Here is a 20,202-nt window from a genome sequence, read left to right as displayed (position 1 = left end):
GTGCAATAAGTGATTTGCCAAGACCACTATAAAGTGCATTACAATAATCTAAACGAGTGGTGATAAAAGCATGGATTAATATTTCAAAATCATGTCGAGATAAAATTGGTTTTACTTTAGCTAATTGCCTCAGCTGGAAGAAACTGAGGCACTGTTTGAAACTGAGAAACTGAGGCAATTAGCTAAATTAGCAATTAGCAATTAGCTAAATTATTTTATCCCATAAAGATATAACACTTTCTCAGATATTTTGTTTTCTTACCTCTATGCGTTCTGCCTCTGCCTCGCTGTGTTCTACCTGTGAATAATGATATAAATAATTGGAATTACTTTCAATAAACAGACCTAGATACACACACATATATATATAAAAACATATATTACAATGTGTTAAATGTGCACAAAGAGAGAAACAATTGGGCCATTACACGCTCATATTTACAGACACAGCCACACATAAATGCATGCACACTCACACACAAATATTATAGTGTTATATATATATATATATATATATATCCCATAAAGATATAACACTTTCTCAGATATTTTCTTATCTTGTCTTACCAGGGGCGGCAGTGGCTCAGTGGTTCATGTGGGTTGTCTACAAACCGGAAGGTTGGTGGTTCAATCCTCGGTTCCACCTGACCAAGTGTCGAGGTGTCCATGAGCAAGACACCTAACCCCAGCTGCTCCCGACGAGCTGGATGGCGCCTTGCATGGCTGCCGTCGCCCGTCGGTGTATGAATGAGTGAGTGAATGGGTGAATGTGAGGCAAATTGTAGAGCGCTTTGGTGGCCATAGGGTCTGTGAAAGCGCTGTATAAAATGCAGTCCATTTTACCTCTATGCGTTCTGGCACCTTGGAACGACGAATTAGATCTTGACCTTGAATGCGTCCACTCACTGTCCGAAGTATCACAGTCTGTAATGTCACAGTCTGAATTGTCACTGTCCAATCTTCGACACACAGGTGAACTTTGTCTTCGTCCAGATCGACGGGTGAACGATCTATCTGCGGCACGTCCATGGCTAGAACTTTCTGTGACAACATGTGCATCTCTCTCACTGACTACTTCGTCCCGATCAGATTCAGAATGATCAAATAAAGAGTGATCGGACTCCGAGTCCATCAACACCTCCAGCACTTGATCAGCCGTATACCTCTGCATTTGTCTGTCTGATATTTTGAGCTACATTCTCACTACTCCACTTCTTCACGTTAGAGACGATCGCAGTCTGTTGCTTTGATCTTTGAGTTGTGTACTCTTTCAAAACATGCGCGTGGGTCTTCCTTACCGTATACCACCTAAAACACTGATACCCGGAAAATGCCGTGTTTGGCGGGGAAAGAGTTAAGAAATGTTCACATAATGTCAAATTTGATTTTTTTTCATTCCTGGAAAAGAAAGTGATTTATTGTAATTAAACAATATAAATTAACATATTTTTACTCATCAAACAAAAAATATGCATAAAAAAGCCTATTTTAATGGAGGAAAAAATTAGGACCCCTAATAACTAGTGATACCCCCCTTTGTTGAAATTAATTCAGTGAGGTAAAATGGTGGAGTGGCTGATGTCAAAGTCCTTTGATATCTTTTTAAATCCTTTTCCACACTCATAAGCAGTGTGGGGGAAATATATGGGGGGTGTCCTAATTTATTCCTCCTCAAAAATTGCATTCTTTTAAAATTACAGTTCACAGAGAGTCTTAAAAAGGGCTTTCTTATTTTTAAATAGTTTATAGAAATCACTGGGTCCTTCAGTATTGTTAAAATTGTTATTACATGTCCGTATGTTGAAAAATAGACAGGCTTTCATGGTGTCCTATTTTTTCACATGACTGTATGGTTGCCTTTATATAATTTAATAATGATAATTTATTATTATTATTATTTAATGATAGCTAACTGTAGCTGCTTCTCCTCCATTTTTGTTAAATCACTGCTGAGCATGATGGGAGGAATTTGGTGGGAAAAAAAAGCTAAAATAATCTTGTTGTAGTCTTGTAAATAGTGTCACTACAAGATTCAGTGTATGTAAAATCTTTAGTCTGAGACTAAAAACACTGAACCCAAAATATTTAGATGTGAGCTGATAATCTTATAAAGTCTTTTCTAAATCTTTTCAAAGTCTTTAGGTGTACAGAAAGCATTAGTCTCACTGACTGAGCAATAATACTTGCTTGAAAACCCCCAAATTTAGCCTAAAACTATATATGCGTAAACATCATACTTTTTTAATGACCTAATAGTAGTGTTAACATAAACCATGTGTCAAAAAAGGTGTTTTATGACTTTGATTTATGGTTCTGCGGTTCCCCTGTCTCTGATTTATAATGGGTCGCTGACAGGCTCCGGTATGTCTAGGATGTGCGACGCCACGTGACATCATCCGTGCCGATGTCCGGGGACTTTTAAAAAACAAACAAACAGATCAAACAGATGTTAAATTTTTGACTGGTTTTTACGACTGGGTTAATGAACTCACACCTCGCAACTTGCCATTGTAGTTTTTTATGGTATGAGGTGTGCCTTTTTCACAACTACGTCACTACCTACGTCTTTTGTTGCAGTTTTAAATAAGGTTAGGGGTTACACTGTTGAACACAGAAGACATTCTACGACTTTCCTGATACAATGGCTACTCCGAGAACTCCTAAAACCCCTAGAAAGGTTATGTGTATTTCGCCGACAAGAGGACCTGTTGAAATGAGAGAAGATCTAACTTTTGCTCCAAGGAAAAAGCTAAATGTTAGCTTGACAAGATTTCTTCATGAAGACAGTGCTCTTGTGAAACAGGATTTCTCAATGTCTGGTGGTCGTGTGGTGAGGTATGTGTTTGACAAGGTGATGCGTACTGTGAAACTCTACACAACAGATGTTGAAGACGATTATACATCACAGACCCCATGTGTGATTTTCCACAAGAAGGACTGGTTTCTGTTTTTCAACTACGTTTGGAGAGATTTGAACGACTGTGGTGATGATCCGTTGTACGTAGCCGAGTGGGATGGCTCAATTCCTGACACAAGATTTCGTGTGGTCGGGGACCATAGTAAAAAGTTACCAGACGATTGTGTTTATATTTTCTGCTGCAACGACAAGACAAAGCTCTGCGAACGTGCGTGGCCTGTTCGTGAATCTGAGCATCACTTGTGCTACGACATGAAATTTTTGTTTCAGTGGAAAGATGTTCGTACGCTTGACAACGTATTTACATGCATTGACAAGATGTTTAGATGGTGCGACATGTATGACCGTTACAGTTCTGTAAAGATTAAATTGTTTCACCCTGAGCAGGGCGTTACCAACGCTGAAGACCGCCTCTTAACCCCACCCACGTATTACAGCCATTAAAAACGCCTGCAGAGCGGTACAATTGCTACATTCATTCACCATGTCTCAAGAATCTACAACAGTCTACTGCTACACCAACAACCCTGAGGCTCCCCCAGCGATGCCTGATGACAATGCTACGCCGCTGGAGCCCCACCCACAAACTTGCGACAACAGTTGGTTGGATAAATTTTGCATGGATCTTGGATATCACAACATGACCTTCCTTACAACACCATACGGCAACACTGGTGCAATAGCTGGAGCTGCGGCCCTTGCTGGAATCGACAACACAGACAGTTGCATCCGCTCGGACGGATTCAAAATCATAAAAGCGACTGTTGTGGTCCTTCTGGAACACGTCATCAACAAAAAGCTGAAAGAAATCTGTTTGGGTTGTGAAGTGGATCACCCCAGTCAGATTAGACATTCCTGCCTGTTTGAACCGGGTCCCTATTTCTTTGACGCCTACTTTGAGGAACTGACACGTAATCTGGTGAAACCGGACCTTAAGCACATCGTTGCTCAAGCATTGAGCCGTTGTGGTTTAAGGGTTCACCCCCAGAGGATTCAAGGTTCAGTGGAGGCTATTTTACATGAACTGCGTGACGAAGTTTTCATTGTGGAAAAGCTTCGTGAAGTCAGAGAGAAAGTTGTGGACGTCGGCAGCGAACAAATTGTCTATGACGCTGTGGACAGCTGGAAAGGTATTGTCCAAGTTGAGTGACTGTAACACCGACATGGGGAATACGTGTTTTGCAACAGGTCTGGCAAAGTGTCTACTTAAACAACGTATTAGATGTGAGATGACCGGCTTGTTGTATAAGATTATTAATGAATGTGCCAATGTATCTGTTACTGTAAACAGATGTGCTGTAGATACCAATCGTTTTACAAACCTCATGAAACAAATGTCTGTTGTAAGAACTGTGTCAAATGAATGGACAGATTTGATGCGTTTATGCGTTAATGCTGGTGAACCAATTTGTGTGACTATCAGAAAGATTTTAGACCTGATGACTGAATGCGGCAGCTGTATTAGAATAGCTGATATATTGTGCTTGTGTACATATGTGACTGATCTATGTGTAGACATATTGACAAGAAACAATCAGGCTGATGTTTGTGAAATTATTGAAGCCCTGGTTGATTACATTCTTGAAAAAAACATTGTGATGTGTATAAAATTTTTACACTACATTGACGCTGTATGATACCTTTGTTTCCTTTTACTGTTTAAGAAATAAAAACCCAAATTACTTAAACCATCTGTGTTATTCTTTTTGTGGAGCGTGAAGTGGAAACATGTCAGAAGAAATGAAAAAGACTTATTACACACCTTCTAACCCTGGTTCTTTAGGGGGGAAAAAACGCTTAAAAGAAGCTGTTTTAAAAGAAACGGGTGTTCGTTTAACCGATAAAGAGGTTTCAGACTGGCTCGCTGGCGAGGATGCATATACACTACACAGAACGGCCCCACTAAAATACAAAAGGAATCGGGTTTTTGTCTACGGTATCGACATGGAGTTCCAAGCCGATCTAGTCGATATGTCTGCATATGCCCCGGTAAATGACAACAACCATTTTTTGCTGACATGCATCGACCTCTTTAGTAAATATGCATGGACAAGGGCTTTAAAAAACAAGAGTGGTGTAGAGGTCTCTAAAGCTTTTGAATCCATACTGAAAGAGGGACGCGTACCACAGAAATTACAGACAGATAAAGGAAAGGAGTTTTTTAACAAACATTTTCAAAACGTAACAAAAAAGTACAATATAGCCCATTTCGCAACAGCCACAGAATTAAAGGCATGCGTTGTCGAGCGGTTTAATAGAACCTTAAAAGGTAGAATGTGGAGATATTTAACTGCTACAAACTCCAAACGTTACATCGACATACTTCAAGACATTACACAAGGATATAATGCGAGCCATCACAGAAGCATCAAGATGAGGCCGATTGATGTGGGGAAAGAAAACGAGTCTGTGGTGCTGCATAACCTATATGGTGATACCAGATCTCATAGTGTTAACCCCGTATTTAAATACAAGATTGGTGACGTGGTTCGAATTTCTAAAGTCAGAGGACCGTTTGCAAAGGGGTATGAGGAAAACTACACACAAGAGTATTTTACTATATCAGCGTGTATCCCACGAGAACCCCCTGTTTACAGATTGAGTGATTACGGCGGGGATGTTATCGACGGCGTTTTTTATGCGGAAGAATTGCAAAAAATATTTGTCAGTAAAAACAAGACATTTAAAGTTGAAAAAATTTTAGATAAGAAGACGAAGGGTCGCAAAACATTAGTGCTGGTGCAGTGGCTCGGATGGCCAGCGAAGTTTGCGTCATGGATCGACCAGAAAGAATTAGTTGATGTACAGAAGCCATAAATACAAACCACACACACAGGATGCATACAGTTGTATAAAAACCAGACATGGCTGAGGGTGGATTTTATGTCACACTACCCTGCAACGCTTCGCAGTCTGTATACCCTAATAATAAAATCTCTAATTATAGAACAAGACTGGCTACCACTATAAATATAAAAGGAGAATGGGAGGTGGGGCTTGTTCAAATTGAATATCCTAGAAGCTGGTACACCTTTAACAGCAATGACGCCGTTTTCGAGATAAACATTGGACCCACCACGACCGATGGTGAAAAGTACACTAACAGCTTACGCCATGGTGTAGATGTGAAGAAGACCAGCTTATCGAAACTACGCATACCAATAAAAACAGGGTATTACGACAATGTCCCATCTCTAGTTAGTGTAATAAATGATTTAGTAGCGCCTCAGGGGGAATTCGGTTATGACCGCGTAAAAAACAAAGTATTTCTGAAAGCAAAACCTAACATTTCAATGACCTTCCATGGAAAACTAGCCATTATTTTAGGATTGAAACCAGGCGTCCCTATAGGAGATTCTATTCTGCAAAAAACAAACCCTGAAAAAACTAATTATGAAAAGGATATTGTAACATATGCAATGCATCAGTCGGACATACACGGTGGTTTCTATACTCTTTATATCTACACGGACATTATCCGTTACCAGTCCGTGGGTGATGCTTTTGTACCGCTCCTGGAGTGTGTACAAATAACAGGGGACAACAATAGCACAGTCAGTGTTCGATACGACAAACCTCACTACGCGTCTATCAACAAATCAGTCATCACAGATATTGTTATAGAAGTGAAGGACGATCAGAACCAGCACGTCCCATTTTCTTACGGGAAAGTGTGCATCAAACTTCACTTCAGGCCTGTAAAACACTTTGTTTAAAATGGCATATTTCAACAATCACAATGTTGACCCTATGCGTTACGTTGCCTATTACCAGAATCAGGCAGGCAGCGGGCTCCCCGGGTATGCAGGAGGTGGAGTCATGTATGGGGCCGGTTTGGGGGGGATTTTTCGGGGGCTCTTTAGAATGGCTATACCCCTACTAAAACGAGGATTTAGCATAGCCAAGCCGCATCTTAAATCAGCTGCAAAAAACATACTAAGTGACGTTGTTAGTAATACGTTATCAAGATCTTTTAACAACAACTATGATGCTCAAGACGGATCCGGACTAATGGTAATGGCTCGCAAAAGAGCATCTAGGCCGCCAGGGGTGCGGAGGAGTGGCCAGAAGCAGAAGAAAACAAAACAACCTCCCAAGAAAACATCAGTTGTAAAACGCAAGCGCAAGGAGACAGCTAAGCGTACTGCTTCAAAAAGATCAAGGAGCTCTGTTAAAACAATATTTTAAATCATGGCGTTACTACACAACATGTCAGAAGAGTGTTTAAAGACTGAACTGGATCTGTTTACTGTACCACTAACTCAAACAGCAATTGAAAAAAACACTTATATAGAAGTTCCACCACTATCAGCGATATCCGACACATCTCCGCTGGAATTTTTTATTGCGGGGAATGGGGAGGATTACATAGATCTAAACAGCACATTACTTTTTTTGCGCCTCAAAATCACTAATGCTGATGGGACGCATATTGCAGACGGCGATCCCGTAGGTCTTGTGAACTACCCTGGATCTACGATTTTTTCACAAGTGGATGTGTCGCTTGGAGATCGGCTTATATCACAGAGTTCTAGCACATACCCATACCGCTGTATGATAGAATGTCTTACCAATTATGGTAAAGACGCCCTTGAAACGCTTTTCTCAGCAGGGCTCTTTTACCTGGACACTGCGGGCCATATGGATGTGGCTGACCCTGCTGCGGGAAATCGCGGGCTGACAAAGAGAGCAGCCTTCACCAACGCTAGTAATGTGGTCGAACTACTAGCGCCTGTTCACAGTGACATCTTCTTTCAGGAAAAACTATTACTTAATGGATTAGATCTTAAAATTAGAATGACTAGAGGTAAGGATGAATTCTGCCTGATGAGGAGCAACGCTACAGCCTATAAACTAAACATCCTGTCTGCGTCGCTATTTGTGAAAAAAGTGTCTGTGTCGCCAGCTGTGAGACTGGGGCATGCACAAGCTCTACTCTCAACCACAGCCAAATACCCCATCGACAGAGTGTGTCTGAAAAACTTCTCAATACCTGCAGGCTCACGTGTCTGCAATCAAGAAAACTTGTTCTTAGGAACTCTGCCAAAATCTCTGGTTCTAGCTATGGTTGATAATGATGCATTTGTGGGTGCCTATGATAAAAACCCATTTGCGTTTAAAAACTATGATTTAGAATTTCTGGCCATTTATCTGGATGGGCAACAGTACCCAGCGAAACCCCTGCAGCCTGAATATGAAAATGGTTCTGCAGTGCGGGAGTTTTACCAGCTAGCGCTGGCTTCTGGAAGGCATCTTAAAAACCAACCTCTATGTATCGATAGAGAGGATTTTCTGCACGGCTATACACTCTATGCGTTCAATTTCACACCGGATCAGGAGTGTAGTCAGCACGTATCGCTTATCAAAAGTGGCAATATTAGACTAGAAGCCCGTTTTAGACAGCCGCTACCACGTACGATTAACTTAATTGTTTATGCATTGTTTGATAGTTTGATTGAAGTGTCAAATCGCCGACAGGTCCTGGTTGATTACTACTAATACATTCAAATGAATACTATACAGCTTACGGCCGTCATGGATAAGGTTTCATGCGATACTTATTTTCTCGGAGTTCTACCATGTGACTACCTACCAAAAACCCCTTTAAGAAAACTACCAGCAATGGTTTTGATCAATACACATCCTTCAGGACTCCCAGGGGAACACTGGTTGGCTATCTACATAAATGAGGATGGTGTAGGATGTTTTTTCGACAGCTTCGGTAATAAACCAGATTATCATGGTTTTCCGCCGATTATCAAAAACTTTTTAAAGCTCAACTCTAGTCAAGTACTACATTCAACTGTGCAAGTCCAAGATTTTTCATCAGATACATGTGGACAACATTGTGTGTTCTTTCTCTACCACATGGCAAAGGGATTTGATTATGATTATGTGATGAAATTGTATACCAACGATTTTATTAAAAATGACAAAAAGGTGTCAGCATTTGTGAGAAAACTAAAACAAGCACCATGTAGTGAAAATGTTTTCAAATGTGTTCAGTGTGTACAAATGGGTGAAATGTTCATGTCTCATGCTTAATATTTTAATAAAAACAACTAAAGAACGGAATTTTGTTTCTTTATCCCCACTTTTATTACACATACATCACATCATAAGTTCTCAAAAAAAAAAGAGAGAAATTGAGAACACAATACATACAAACTGTTAGTTTAAAAACTTAACCACCGACTCGGGTCTTTCTGTTTCTTACTCCTCTTAGATGATCCTGTTATAGACGTGGTCGATTTGGTTTTGAAAGAGTTAATTGCATGTCTGACATTGTGGTTTGGTACCACAGAGTATGGCAAATTTAAACTAGCAAAAGCCTCCAGAAATTCACGCCACCCGCCAGGTCTCCGCTCGTCAACAATCTTTTGTGGAGCCGTGACGCTTTTAACTAAGTCAAGCATGTGTGAACCAGGGATTGTTCTGCCTTTAAACACAAACTCTCCCGACTCAGTCCATGAAGTAACATCTTTAGTTTTAGACATTTTATCTAAAATGTAACGAACATTTTTCACACTCCTCTGTGGAATATTCTTTAAAATCTCATCTGCAAAATCACCTAAATCGTCATGGGCACGCACATGGCCTGGTGCGGGTGGGTCTTCTTTTTCAACATTACTAGGCTGTGGTAGCCTTAATGTTAATGTACTGGATTCTCTATCCCCTTGTCTAGTGAGTGTTAAAAACCGCTGCAAAACACCTGTGTACATCTTAGCTTTTTCATGGTGATCCAGATCAGACCTGTGCAAAATATTTCTTATAGTCATGTCCAGGTCATTCTCCACAACCTGTTGTATAGACTCACGGGTGTTAGAGGATTTCAGCTTATCCAACTGGTGTTGCGGTACTAAAAACATCTTCTCGGCATACTCCATCACCAAACTTATTTAGATGTAACCAAACTGGTTATAAACGGGATTGCCGCACTTAGCAAAGGTAGTAGAAATCCTCCTTGTTGGTTGATTAACCGTCTTTTACGTCTAACTCCAACCTTTTTATCTGCAACAATTTTGATCTCACTTCTTCTTCTCTTCAGTTTCTGATATTGCTGTGGTGTTAGCGGAATATTACCGTGGACTACGTTAAGAGCTACTTCACACAATGTCACAATGAGTTCGTCTGCAGCCGCCTCTAAAATAACGCGTCTTTGTTTAGGCGTGGCTTTTAATAACAATTTTAAAAGAGGTAGGTTTCTTAAAAGTCTTGCAGACATTTTCAAATCTCTCTGTCAATGTTTTCTTTTCTGAATGTACACAACTGGATGCTGTGACAGAATATCTGTTCTGAGACGGTACTGTTCTGGTGTTTTCGCTTTAAAGTCAATCAATAGATACCCGAAAGGGGTGCTGGTAGCATTTTCATAACACTCCATAAAGTATTTTGTGTTCCTGGGGTACATCTGCCGCGCTAAGACATTAATTTGGGTATTGTCTCTAGGGTTTTTAAACAATACCAAATAATTAGTGTTCAAACTGATAGTCCTACTGGATTTACCTTGAAAAAATAAGTTTTGTACGATATATATTGCACTCAAGCTTCTATGGTGCACATAGTTGGTAAACAAACGTTCAACTTCTGAATTGCTGCTAGCATCTTTCATAACATCATCCAATATCACAAAATTGGTCTTGTTGGTGGGAAACAAGCGATCATCATTCAGAGTCTGCGGTATACCTTCAATAAATTTAATATCATACAGTTTCAACAATTCATCATACATAGGTTGCCAGCAGTCATAAATGTACACAATGTTTTCAATTTTTTTAGAAATTACACTTTTAGCATTTTCCAACAACTTTTTTACAAAAAATGTTTTTCCTGAGCTAGAAGGACCGCTTAACACACATGAAAAAGGATGTTGTAATCTAAAATCAAAACCATCCGGGTCTACCACACCCCGGTGCCCAAAAACGTTGTCAGTAGCCATATGGTAGCGTAGTTAGGTCGGGTAGCAGTACACGCTTGTTGTATACGACTTTAAATTTTTTCACAACTGACTTGTTGTGCAATGTGAACTGCTTTTTGTTCCTCACTATACTGTCGGTGTACGCGAGAATGTGATTACTGTCACCCCGCCCCCTCACATATTGATCGACAAGCCCAATTAATGTGTCTAACCTAATGGTCTCGGAGTTTACAGCATTCAGTGTGATGCCTTTGGCCTTCATACAGACCTTACCCTTAGCAGTTCGGTACCCGTAACTTTTCGGACCACTTGCCGAAAATTCCACAATATGGTCTCCATCCCCAACTTCATCAGTAAGGTCACCAAGATATGGCCCCAGTGGGGGCTCATATTCACCCTCTTTAGACGTGTACACAACACTATCTGTGTCGCAATAAAGCAGTCTATCACCCAACCTGTCCATAAGATCATAAAGTTCTAACCGCGCGTGAGCCGTTGTAAAAGCCCCGAGAAAGACGTTAATGTCACGAGTCTGGGTCCCTTTCCCATTTGCGTAAGCCCACTGAACGATTGCAACAGTGTCTGACACAAATGAGAAATGCTTGAGGTCATACTCAGTGCCAAAAATGTATCGGGCAAACTGTTCGGGGTCTGTTAGTATTTCGGTTGTCGGTAACTCCTCGCGCATACTGAACCTCCCCCACAAAGAGTTAAGCAGTAGCTTCATGATGGATCTACGTGCAGCATTAAACTCAATCTTGTCCAGATTCAGCTTAATCCCTTCTTTCTCAAAGTAATCTCTAACATACGATTCTTTGTCAGCGTCGGTCACAACGTCTTTTGGAAAACCTGAACTTTCCTGTTTGAACTGTAAAAATGTTTTAACATAATCACAAAACAATGTTTCAGAGCGTTGGGGAAAATGCCAGACCTCATCGATTTTTGTCACTACATAACCCTTCTCAACGGCTTTTAACAGTTCAATGCTAACCCAGCACCCGTGAATTGATCTTTCCTCATCAGTATGCACACACGGGTGTGTCTGGTTCTGCTGTTCAGCACACGCCCTGCAAAGAGGGAACATTAACTTACCCCCGGTCCTATAAGGCAGTACGGGGTGAAGCAACCCCCGTGGCGGAAGGACTGTTGCCTTGACGAGTCCGTAATAATCTTCAAGGTTTTGAAAATCCTTGTGTATTATTTCCGGATGCCCAATTGGGTAACATTTTCGAGCCTGACAGTAGGGATATAGTGATGTAAAGTCAACATACCTAATCCGCTCGCCCTCCGCAACTTTGTGATACAGTTTTAATGCGTTCGTTCGGCCGCCGAATAGAGCTTCACGGGGTTTCAATCTTTCAGTGTGTTTGTAAGTGGACATGAAATCCATAACTGCAACATCACTCTGTTTAGCGCGCATCCACGCACATTCCCAAATCACCTCGACCTGAAGACCGTACGCACGCTCCAAAATTTCAATCTTGTCGTCGCATTGTCTTCTCAAAACGCCATAAGGCACTTTTGATAAAGGGTTTAGGTCGTTGGGGTTATAACATCGTTCACAACCATGAAAGAAACACCCGAGAAATTCGAATGCTTTTTTCACGTTGCCATCGTCGTAGAAACCATCCACATAGTATTTTCCAAATGACGCCTCACCGGTGTTTAAAGCATGTTGAATTTCTATGCCCCGTGATTTTCGGATGAATTCGAGCCATTCAATTGAAATGGTCGAATAAGTTTTGTTCTGGTTGGTGTATGCATTGTTACGTGTCAGAGCTATTGTGTCTTTTGGGATGTAGTGTGTTTTATATGTGGCCATACATGTTGCTGCCAAAGTGGTGTAATTAAATGGATCAAGGCCTGTACACAAAATGAATTCGTCGCGGTACTTCATGCATGCCTCCCTCAGCAAAACGACATCGTTTTTACCATAAAGCGCGAGTTCTTTTTTAAAATCGAACACTTTGTCAGATGTGGTATTGTACCAATCATCAAACGCAGCCCTGTCTTGGTTCGACATTGTTGCATACCCGTAAAATTTCTTGTCAGGGTACGGGCCTATGTAGTTGTCATTTTCAACGCGGTTAAAGTGGTGCGGAAAATACCCCTTCTCTGCATTAGTCAGATTAAATGCAACGGGTGTCTTGGCCAGACGCATGGGTATGAAGGAATATGTATCAATAAAACGTTGCTTGAAAGCTGTGTCATACATTAAGATTAGCCTGCAACCTTGCATTGTGATTTTAGGAGCAATCCCCATCTTAGTAAAGAATTCCAAAATTATGTAATTGTCAAACCCTGCTGCATTGTGGGCTAGCCATGTGTAATTAAGGTAACGTGGTTGTCTGAATTTTTTAACGAGACGATCCACACAATCGGGCCCTTCAGCCACGAATTCCTCGCCATTAAACGTGATAGCACATACAAAATTGGCAACGTGTTTACCATTTTCATAACGGGTCTCAAAATCGTAGAAAATGTAACGATCGTTCGGCATCTCCGGCTTAACTGGTTGGATAAAACACTGATGCATACCATCGGTGACCAAACTCTCACCACAGTGCACACAACGATCTGCAGGGCATTTATGGGGTTTGGGTTTAGTACCGCTGACATGGTAACGTCTATTACATTTACCGCAATATTTAGTCACGTCGCACTGCGCGTATTGCATACCCCGAGGTGGTTTTTTATGCATCTCGAAACAATAGTTAGACTTACAGTAGCGCAGGCAGTCGCCGCAATGTTTTGGCTTTTTGGGGTGTTTATGACATTCCGGGTCATTACAGACATCGCAGATGTACCGACATCTGTGATCTCTCCTACAGGTGAATCCTCGGTGGCAGAACTCACACACGTATGGGGTGCCAATAAATGCACGTAGATTTTTAATCATAAAATAATGATTGTCATGCAGGTACAAAAATACTGTTTTAGGATGCGGATCGTCTGTGTTTGTATACTTCTCCAAAACACCCGTATCAGACCGATAGAAGACAACTATTTTAACGCTCAGCATCTGTTCAAACCGTCTGATGTCATTAAACGCTATCTTGTATTGATCACCATAGCCAGCTGACTTCTGTATTGAAGATGCTACAGACTCAAGCTCTACGTGTGGTTTCTGTGGATTTAGGAAATGTGCCAGACAGATTGCAAAACAAAGATTGTTTGAAATGTTTGTGGGACAGAACAGATTAAGTCTGTTTTTGGTAATCACTTCATTGTGGGCAAGATCACGGATCTTTCGATAAACACCGCCGTGTTTACTTCTCGCTATCGACAGTCTTAAATTCAATCTCTCATCAAACTGTACGTCAGAGTTGCTCTGCATTATTTTTTCAAGGTCGTTTATAAATAGATCTACACTATAACCATTGCTACCCGTCAAAAGTGTACTAACATCTGATGTCAAACTCGATCCCCTCAACGTGATGCTGATTAAACATCCGTCTCCGCCTAACAGTTTGGAAAACTCCACAATTTCAGAAAGTGTGTCATGTAAAAACACTGTGTAGGCTGCTAAATCTGTCGAAGATATCTCTCGCAAATTTATAAGCCTGTGGACTTCCAGACCATTGAACCGTGCTCGTGGCAGTACCGTGTACCCACTAACATCACCACCTACTGTTACAAGTGATTCTATATCTCTATCTGTGAGACCCATATTGGGCGCTTCAGGGTTGAGTGTGCGATGTGTCTGTGTACCTGGGCCCTCGCCTGACTGGTGAAAAGACACAAGATGATCAAATGCAGAATTTGGTTCTGGACGAGGTTCTAACACCTCTCCTGCTTGTTGGGTATTTACAACATGTTCAAAATCATTATTTGGGTCAGGATCCTCATCGGACATTGATCTCACGATGTTTAATAATTCTACCAACGTATCAGTTGAAGACTCAGACCTATTCATATCCTCCACAGTCTGTATTAAATAGAGCAATGTTTCTGTGTTACTGCACTGTTCGAGGGGCACCACGCTACCATCGTTTCGTCTAAACCTAGCTACCGGACCCTGATCAAAACCATCTGGCTCCCGACAACGTTTAGGCATTTTTAAACCAGATCTTTTTTTATTTTATTTATTTAAATCACATGTAGCAACACTTTAAAAACTATGGATAATAAACCCTGTGTCCATACAGTAAAAAAAAGATAGAATGAAAAAACTGACAAATGTTGAAGAAAAAAAAAAAAAAACAAAAAAAAAAACGTAGTATGCAAAATATATATATAAAATGTTGTCAAGTTACCCAAGTTTCTTTTTAAGCATGAGCACCAGTTGCTTTAACAATTCTGTAGTCAGGCCTTGTTCTCTGGCTACTTTTTGAACAGTACCACTATGCAACCGTTGCGCTGCTATGCATTGTTTAAGCCAAATTCCCTGTTGTTGTTGTGTTGACTCATAAGCATCTAAACGTCTCTCAATGGCATTAAGGCGTTTGTCAAAACGTACCTCGAAGGCATTCAATGCGGTCTTGACAGAGTCCTGTATCAGTCTGGCTATGTGCTGATTGTCTATAAAGGGTTGTGATTCCTGTTTGTAAGCCTCCTGATTTGAAGGCAGCTGTTCAGGGTCGGATTCCTCCACGACCACGACCCGTTCGCTGGTTGGAACAGACTGCGGTGGTTCTTTAGGGTCGTTTGTAAATACACAGCCGTCCCACGCTTGTATCAGACCCTCACTCCAGCTCTGAACATCATTTATATCGGGAACTACGACCACCTCTGTTAAGAAGTAGAAAAGGGTGCAAACAAAAAAAAAAAAGTTAGTACAAATGTGTTAATATTATAATGATAACAGTAATATTAATATTAACTATATTTTCTAAGACTAAAAATAAAATAAAAATCAGTCTGGTACTAATGTAACATTAAAAAACAATACGTATTGTCAAATTCTCTCTCTCTCTCTCTCTCTCTCTCTCTCTTTATATATATATATATATATATATATACATATATATATATAAACAAACAATCAAACAAGACCATGCTAATATGGAATGGCACAGCAGCCTAAAATCATCATGTCTACACTTTTTTTTTTACACACAGTTCTCCAATGGTGTAATGTATGATAACAACTGTTCTAAACTAGCGTATTGGCACATTATACATCCACAAACACATTCGACCTCTCACTATCACATTCAAATAAACAATATTTATCTTTCTGATTTAGTGTGAACAGAAAACAATCCATCAGCTTTTGTTCATTACTTACTTTTAACAGCTGATCGTCTTGGCTTTTTTGGGGCAGATGTCTGTGGTACGTCTCTCGATGACCCATCAGCAGAAGCTTTTGCGTCCGCATGGGAAACCACAGCAGCTTTACGTTTCAACTTATTTTTCGCTTTCTTATCCGGTTTATTCACACATTCAGACACACCGACATTGCTCACAACGTTTGATAAACCATCTGTAAATACATGTGTCAAAGTTTTAAAACAAAATCAACAAACCATAGCAGCATAATATTGTCTGATAAAGCCAAATTACAATGCACTTACCCAAGGGGATGACTCCAACGTTAGCAGACTCGCTGTCTCGCGGTGGTCCATGTACTATGGCCTTGATAGTCACGCGTTTCGGCCCTGGTAAAAACAAAAAAAACCCTGAGAAGATGAGATATGTTCACACAGCCACAACACTGTTTAAACACGGGTGTAACAAGATTTAACAATACCTGGCACAAGTGCTTCCGTGATCGCTCGTGAAGAGGCAACAGCATTATGCGTAGCAACAGCTGTGCTAGGTCTAGCCACGCCTCCTGTCGAAAACAAAACAAAACATCATCCGTCACACACACGCACACAAACACACACACACACACACAACGCATGCAACATTTAAACATAATTATACGTACCACTCGCTTGATTCAGGAAGTTAAGCTCATCTACTAGATCGAAGAGACTCAAGCTCTCACCATCTGAAGCGGGCAGATAAAACCTTAAGTAAGCAACAGAACAGCGACGCTCGTAAACAAAAATAATCATCCTTAACAATGTTACTAAATAATAAAAAATACTTACTGTTAAGACCGGATTCCATCTTCTTGCACTCACGATTCCAACAACACAATATGGCTTGGAAAATAGTTTGAGAACGAGAATAAACAGCGGTGATGCTTGACACGAGACACACACACTAGTACGCTTCAGTGACTGTGCTCGCGTTCAACACACATTTATACACACAGGTTTTGGCGAAGTGTGAAAAGCGGCCTCCCCAGCAGACAGAATACACAACGACATAACATCTCGCGCAGGTAGACGGCCAATAAACCCGGAAGGCCAAGGGCCAGACACCTTTCTTTTACACCTACGGCCAGGATGTCACCGCAGGAGGATGTCACATGGCGTCGCACATCCTAGACATACCGGAGCCTGTCAGCGACCCATTATAAATCAGAGACAGGGGAACCGCAGAACCATAAATCAAAGTCATAAAACACCTTTTTTGACACATGGTTTATGTTAACACTACTCCTAATCACTTTTAAGGAAGAAAATAGGCCTTTTTATGAGTCTTTATTAAGAAATAAGAATAATTTATTTAAATTATAAATTATTATTACTATGATTATTAAAGACGTCTGTCTATAGAACCTGTCAGACACTTTTATTGTTTTTATATAGCCTTATTTAGACTTCTCACCGTCTAATTTTCTTTTTGTGTCTGTAAATGGACTGCATTTATATAGCGCTTTCACAGACCCAATGGCCACCAAAGCGCTTTACAATTTGCCTCACATTCACCCATTCACTCACTCATTCATACACCGACGGACGACGGCAGCCATGCAAGGCGCCATCCAGCTCGTCGGGAGCAGCTGGGGTTAGGTGTCTTGCTCATGGACACCTCGACACTTGGTCAGGTGGAACCGAGGATTGAACCACCAACCTTCCGGTTTGTAGACAACCAACATGAACCACTGAGCCACTGCCGCCCCGCCGTCTGTGCCCCTATTATAATACTAAGTTTGTTACAATTTGGTAATGTTAAATTGTAATTTGAATGTCATCTTGATGTGATATTTTAGTTTTTCTTCATTAAAAATAAATAAATAAAAGAATACCTGGGTCTCTGAGGGTTATAATATGAGACTTGATGTTTACAGTAACAAAGTACAACAAACTAATCTGATTTTGTCCTTACAGGGAGAACGACGGAAAAAACTGGAGGCGAAAACCATTCGAGAGGCGATGAAAGAGGAGGAGAAGAAACGTATCTACTTGGAAGAAGCAAGATAACAGGCCCAGAAAAGAAAGGAGGCTATTGAAAAAACTAAAACCCAGCAGTACCACCAGACTGACAGAGTCAAAGGCCTCCATGTGTGTGTCTTACCTTATTAGACCACAAGTCAAGTCAAGTCACCTTTATTTATATAGCGCTTTTTACAATACAGATTGTATCAAAGCAGCTTCACAGTGATAACATGAAAATTATAATAAAAAATTGGATCATCGTCCACCTTAAAGGTTCTCTAAGCGATCCTGGGTGACATCACTTCTTGTTGACGTTCGAACTATTGTCAAACAAAACGGAGGCTAGCTAGACCCTCCCTCCTCCTCATCCGCACACTAACCCCCCAAACCCCGCCCCCAAACCCTTCTTGTCGGTCATTGGCTGGAACAGTTTGTTATGTTTCGGGGAGCGGGTCGCCGCAGTTTGCTTTTGTTGCTGTTTGTGGAGCCTGGGCTGTCTACAGAGATCGCGTTTCTTTACAGTGTGTTCAGGGGACAGGCAGCCAGTGGATAGTGAGGAGATGTTTGCTGTATGTGACAAAAAATGTTTTGGCCTAAAAAACGCGTGACATCGCTTAGAGCACCTTTAAGGCAGATCTATGATATTGTTGAATATTAAATGCAACTGTTTTTCTGTGGTGAAATGTTAGTAGAAACGATCCTCTTGTTGTTCTAGAGCGCTCTGAGGCTGGCGGAGGTCCTGAAGGAAAGAGAGGCTCAGATCGAGCTCAAGCGCATGAGGCAGAACGCCAGCAGAGCCGTGGACAGAGAGATCTTGGCCCGAATGGCTTGCAGAGAAGAGCAGGCGGTCCAGCAGGAGCGACAGAAAGCACTGCAGAGAAAACGAGACCAACTGGCCATTTCTGAGTGCTTGAAACTACAGTAAGGAGAAATTAAAGTGCATTTATGCTTCAGTGCATACACAGCTAACACAAATATGCTCTAATGACTTTTTGATAACGTTCCAATTAAGATATAAATGTTATTTCTGAATGTTCCCTAAACGTTCAAAGTGTCAACAACATTTAAAATGATTTTATTTATTTTTTATTCTTCAAACACTGTGGGAATGTTACTTTTGAACAGTGTTGGGGAAAGTTACTTTTAAAAGTAATACATTACAATATTGTGTTACGTTAAAATTAACTAATTGTATTACTTAGTTAGTTTAATGGAAAGTAGTGTTATGTTAACCCTCTGGGGATCAGAGTGTTTTTGGGGCCCTTGGGATGTTTTGACATGCACTGACATTTGTGCTTTTTTCAGTTATTTATAAACATGTTAATGGCAAAGGTTTAAATTCACTCTATATAGCACAGACGGGACTACCATGATAAGTGAGCAACATGTATGTACATGTTTGTATTTTTAAGAGAATAATGTTTATGCGAGGTTATTGAAAAAAATAAAAATGAAAGTTGCTGAAATAAGACCACAAAACACATATTGATTATTTCTTCACAAGACTTTTGAAAATTGTATCACATAGTCTAGAATATTTGCTCCAAAACTATGTGAGAATCATCCTGACTACTCATTCAGATAAGTCAATAAAGTATTTTACATTTTTAATGACGTGTTTTGTTTGAGAAAGCTTTATGCGAGGAGGCATGATCTCTCATTAATATGTATGGCATTTCACACCTGAGAAAGACAAAGACCCTCCCATAATATGGCCCTATTAGGTGCTATCAGGCCATATCATTACAGGAGCCTTGCACAAAGAATGAGGAGATTTAAAAAAGAATGGCTTTTAGATTGTTTGGATTTATATAAGGAAAATACAGGGTGCATACGTCTGGACACTTCTATCACACACCCTTCACCATATAGACATGGTTTTTTTTTTCAGTTCAAAGTTAGAGTTGGAAACATCTTGAAAAGAAAATTGTCTTTTTCCATAAATGTCTTAGTTTGATCATACATATTTCAAAGTTGAGGATTCATTATTTTGATATAGCTTGAACAAACACTATAACATCTTAGTTGATTAGTTTATTGACAAAACATACTATATATTTAACATATGAGCAGAAACTCCTAACAAAAGCTTATTTGATGTCTATTTTAGAGTCTGTAACAGTACGTATCTGTGCGTTCGTTCGTTCATT

The 20,202-nt window shown here is 40.4% G+C and overlaps 1 pseudogene; it reads left to right on the top strand.

Annotated features, from left to right (window-relative positions):
* LOC130102003 (cilia- and flagella- associated protein 210-like) overlaps nucleotides 1–20,202 on the top strand; it is a 47,407-nt pseudogene that overhangs the window by 11,620 nt on the left and 15,585 nt on the right.

This window comes from Rhinichthys klamathensis, unplaced genomic scaffold (assembly GCF_029890125.1).
Source record: "Rhinichthys klamathensis goyatoka isolate OS25496 unplaced genomic scaffold, OSU_Roscu_1.1 h1tg000264l_1, whole genome shotgun sequence".
In the NCBI taxonomy this organism is placed as follows: domain Eukaryota; kingdom Metazoa; phylum Chordata; class Actinopteri; order Cypriniformes; family Leuciscidae; genus Rhinichthys; species Rhinichthys klamathensis.
Note: the sequence above shows the minus strand (reverse complement) of the source record. Positions and strands in the feature narration are given on the sequence as shown.